This window comes from Lotus japonicus, chromosome 2 (assembly GCF_012489685.1).
Source record: "Lotus japonicus ecotype B-129 chromosome 2, LjGifu_v1.2".
Lineage (NCBI taxonomy): Eukaryota > Viridiplantae > Streptophyta > Magnoliopsida > Fabales > Fabaceae > Lotus > Lotus japonicus.
Window position 1 is genome coordinate 41,435,004 of NC_080042.1, and position 5,542 is coordinate 41,440,545.

The window sequence follows — 5,542 nt, forward strand, 5'->3', positions numbered from 1 at the left end:
GTAGAGTAGGAACAAAGGAGAAAGAGGCCAAAATATTACTTTTGAGTGGAGAAAATCGTCCCTAATGACTAAAAGTGTCTTGTTGTACCACAATAAGTTTAAGCTCATCATATTCCTCCATCGAATGTGATGCAAGTTCGTAGAGCTCAACTTAATGTTGGTGTTAAGTATCAGGGTTATGGGTTTAGGGTTTAGGTTTTAGAGTTAGACAAAAGTATAAAGAGGCAAACAAGCTTTTGAGAGGACATAAATTTAAAAATCGTGTTGTTAATCTATTGTATGTGATATGAGTTTGTAGAGCTCAACTAAAACTTACAACAAAATAGAGAATTGTACCGAAATAAGTAGAGTAGGAACAAAGGAGAAATAGACCAAAATATTACTTTTGAGTGCAGAAATTCGTCCCTAATGACCAAAAGTGTCTTGTTGTACGACAATAAGATTAAGCTCATGATATTCCACGAACGAATGTTATGCAAGTTCGCATAGTTCAACTAAATGTCGGTGTTTAGGGTTAAGGGTTTAGGGTTTAGGGTTTAGGTTTTAGAGTTGGACAAAAGTATAAAGAGGCAAACAAGCTTTTGAGAGGACATAAATTTAAAATCGTGTTGTTAATCTATTGTATGTGATATGAGTTCGTAGAGCTCAACTAAAACTTACTACAAATGGAGAATTGTAACGAAATAAGTAGAGTAGGAACAAAGGAGAAAGAGGCCAAAATATTGATTTTGAGTGGAGAAATTCGTCCCTAATGACCAAAAGTGTCTTGTTGTACCACAATAAGTTTAAGCTCATGAGATTCCTCCATCGAATGTGATGCAAGTTCGTAGAGCTAAACTAAATGTCGGGGTTTAAGGATAAGGGTTTAGGTTTTAGAGTTGGACAAAAGTATAAAGAGGCAAACAAGCTTTTGAGAGGACATAAATTTAAAATCGTGTTGTTAATCTATTGTATGTGATATGAGTTCGTAGAGCTCAACTAAAACTTACTACAAATGGAGAATTGTAACGAAATAAGTAGAGTAGGAACAAAGGAGAAAGAGGCCAAAATATTGATTTTGAGTGGAGAATTCGTCCCTAATGACCAAAAGTGTCTTGTTGTACCACAATAAGTTTAAGCTCATGATATTCCTCCATCGAATGTGATGCAAGTTCGTAGAGCTCAACTTAATGTCGGTGTTAAGGATAAGGGTTATGGGATAAGGGTTTAGGTTTTAGAGTTAGACAAAAGTATAAAGAGGCAAACTAGCTTTTGAGAGGACATAAATTTAAAATCGTGTTGTTAATCTATTGTATGTGATATGAGTTTGTAGAGCTCAACTAAAACTTACAACAAATAGAGAATTGTAACGAAATAAGTAGAGTAGGAACAATGGAGAAATAGGCCAAAATATTACTTTTGAGTGCAGAAATTCGTCCCTAATGACCAAAAGTGTCTTGTTGTACGACAATTAGATTAAGCTCATGATATTCCACGAACGAATGTTATGCAAGTTCGCATAGTTCAACTAAATGTCGGTGTTTAGGGTTAAGGGTTTAGGGTTTAGGGTTTTGGGTTTAGGTTTTAGAGTTGGACAAAAGTATAAAGAGGCAAACAAGCTTTTGAGAGGACATAAATTTAAAATCGTGTTGTTAATCTATTGTATGTGATATGAGTTCGTAGAGCTCAACTAAAACTTACTACAAATGGAGAATTGTAACGAAATAAGTAGAGTAGGAACAAAGGAGAAAGAGGCCAAAATATTGATTTTGAGTGGAGAAATTCGTCCCTAATGACCAAAAGTGTCTTGTTGTACGACAATAAGATTAAGCTCATGATATTCCTCCATCGAATGTGATGCATGTTCGTAGAGCTCAACTAAATGTCGGGGTTTAAGGATAAGGGTTTAGGTTTTAGAGTTGGACAAAAGTATAAAGAGGCAAACAAGCTTTTGAGAGGACATAAATTTAAAATCGTGTTGTTAATCTATTGTATGTGATATGAGTTCGTAGAGCTCAACTAAAACTTACTACAAATGGAGAATTGTAACGAAATAAGTAGAGTAGGAACAAAGGAGAAAGAGGCCAAAATATTGATTTTGAGTGGAGAAATTCGTCCCTAATGACCAAAAGTGTCTTGTTGTACCACAATAAGTTTAAGCTCATGATATTCCTCCATCGAATGTGATGCAAGTTCGTAGAGCTCAACTTAATGTCGGTGTTAAGGATAAGGGTTATGGGTTTAGGGTTTAGGTTTTAGAGTTAGACAAAAGTATAAAGAGGCAAACAAGCTTTTGAGAGAACATAAATTTAAAATCGTGTTGTTAATCTATTGTATGTGATATGAGTTTGTAGAGCTCAACTAAAACTTACAACAAATAGAGAATTGTAACGAAATAAGTAGAGTAGGAACAAAGGAGAAATAGGCCAAAATATTACTTTTGAGTGCAGAAATTCGTCCCTAATGACCAAAAGTGTCTTGTTGTACGACAATAAGATTAAGCTCATGATATTCCACGAACGAATGTTATGCAAGTTCGCATAGTTCAACTAAATGTCGGTGTTTAGGGTTAAGGGTTTAGGGTTTAGGGTTTAGGGTTTAGGTTTTAGAGTTGGACAAAAGTATAAAGAGGCAAACAAGCTTTTGAGAGGACATAAATTTAAAATCGTGTTGTTAATCTATTGTATGTGATATGAGTTCGTAGAGCTCAACTAAAACTTACTACAAATGGAGAATTGTAACGAAATAAGTAGAGTAGGAACAAAGGAGAAAGAGGCCAAAATATTGATTTTGAGTGGAGAAATTCGTCCCTAATGACCAAAAGTGTCTTGTTGTACCACAATAAGTTTAAGCTCATGATATTCCTCCATCGAATGTGATGCAAGTTCGTAGAGCTCAACTAAATGTCGGGGTTTAAGGATAAGGGTTTAGGTTTTAGAGTTGGACAAAAGTATAAAGAGGCAAACAAGCTTTTGAGAGGACATAAATTTAAAATCGTGTTGTTAATCTATTGTATGTGATATGAGTTCGTAGAGCTCAACTAAAACTTACTACAGTTGGAGATTTGTAACGAAATAAGTAGAGTAGGAACAAAGGAGAAAGAGGCCAAAATATTGATTTTGAGTGGAGAAATTCGTCCCTAATGACCAAAAGTGTCTTGTTGTACCACAATAAGTTTAAGCTCATGATATTCCTCCATCGAATGTGATGCAATTTCGTAGAGCTCAACTTAATGTCGGTGTTAAGGATAAGGGTTATGGGTTTAGGGTTTAGGTTTTAGAGTTAGACAAAAGTGTAAAGAGGCAAACAAGCTTTTGAGAGGACATAAATTTAAAATCGTGTTGTTAATCTATTGTATGTGATATGAGTTTGTAGAGCTCAACTTACAAATAGAGAATTGTAACGAAATAAGTAGAGTAGGAACAAAGGAGAAATAGGCCAAAATATTACTTTTGAGTGCAGAAATTCGTCCCTAATGACCAAAAGTGTCTTGTTGTACGACAAAAAGATTAAGCTCATGATATTCCACGAACGAATGTTACGCAAGTTCGCATAGTTCAACTAAATGTCGGTGTTTAGGGTTAAGGGTTTAGGGTTTAGGGTTTAGGGTTTAGGGTTTAGGTTTTAGAGTTGGACAAAAGTATAAAGAGGCAAACAAGCTTTTGAGAGGACATAAATTTAAAATCGTGTTGTTAATCTATTGTATGTGATATGAGTTCGTAGAGCTCAACTAAAACTTACTACAAATGGAGAATTGTAACGAAATAAGTAGAGTAGGAACAAAGGAGAAAGAGGCCAAAATATTGATTTTGAGTAGAGAAACTCGTTCCTAATGACCAAAAGTGTCTTGTTGTACCACAATAAGTTTAAGCTCATGATATTCCTCCATCGAATGTGATGCAAGTTCGTAGAGCTCAACTAAATGTCGGGGTTTAAGGATAAGGGTTTAGGTTTTATAGTTGGACAAAAGTATAAAGAGGCAAACAAGCTTTTGAGAGGACATAAATTTAAAATCGTGTTGTTAATCTATTGTATGTGATATGAGTTCGTAGAGCTCAACTAAAACTTACTACAGTTGGAGATTTGTAACGAAATAAGTAGAGTAGGAACAAAGGAGAAAGAGGCCAAAATATTACTTTTGAGTGGAGAAAATCGTCCCTAATGACTAAATGTGTCTTGTTGTACCACAATAAGTTTAAGCTCATCATATTCCTCCATCGAATGTGATGCAAGTTCGTAGAGCTCAACTTAATGTCGGTGTTAAGTATAAGGGTTATGGGTTTAGGGTTTAGGTTTTAGAGTTAGACAAAAGTATAAAGAGGCAAACAAGCTTTTGAGAGGACATAAATTTAAAATCGTGTTGTTAATCTATTGTATGTGATATGAGTTTGTAGAGCTCAACTAAAACTTACAACAAATAGAGAATTGTAACGAAATAAGTAGAGTAGGAACAAAGGAGAAATAGGCCAAAATATTACTTTTGAGTGCAGAAATTCGTCCCTAATGACCAAAAGTGTCTTGTTGTACGACAATAAGATTAAGCTCATGATATTCCACGAACGAATGTTATGCAAGTTCGCATAGTTCAACTAAATGTCGGTGTTTAGGGTTAAGGGTTTAGGGTTTAGGGTTTAGGTTTTAGAGTTGGACAAAAGTATAAAGAGGCAAACAAGCTTTTGAGAGGACATAAATTTAAAATCGTGTTGTTAATCTATTGTATGTGATATGAGTTCGTAGAGCTCAACTAAAACTTACTACAAATGGAGAATTGTAACGAAATAAGTAGAGTAGGAACAAAGGAGAAAGAGGCCAAAATATTGATTTTGAGTGGAGAAATTCGTCCCTAATGACCAAAAGTGTCTTGTTGTACCACAATAAGTTTAAGCTCATGATATTCCTCCATCGAATGTGATGCAAGTTCGTAGAGCTCAACTAAATGTCGGGGTTTAAGGATAAGGGTTTAGGTTTTAGAGTTGGACAAAAGTATAAAGAGGCAAACAAGCTTTTGAGAGGACATAAATTTAAAATCGTGTTGTTAATCTATTGTATGTGATATGAGTTCGTAGAGCTCAACTAAAACTTACTACAAATGGAGAATTGTAACGAAATAAGTAGAGTAGGAACAAAGGAGAAAGAGGCCAAAATATTGATTTTGAGTGGAGAATTCGTCCCTAATGACCAAAAGTGTCTTGTTGTACCACAATAAGTTTAAGCTCATGATATTCCTCCATCGAATGTGATGCAAGTTCGTAGAGCTCAACTTAATGTCGGTGTTAAGGATAAGGGTTATGGGTTTAGGGTTTAGGTTTTAGAGTTAGACAAAAGTATAAAGAGGCAAACAAGCTTTTGAGAGGACATAAATTTAAAATCGTGTTGTTAATCTATTGTATGTGATATGAGTTTGTAGAGCTCAACTAAAACTTACAACAAATAGAGAATTGTAACGAAATAAGTAGAGTAGGAACAAAGGAGAAATAGGCCAAAATATTACTTTTGAATGCAGAAATTCGTCCCTAATGCCCAAAAGTGTCTTGTTGTACGACAATAAGATTAAGCTCATGAT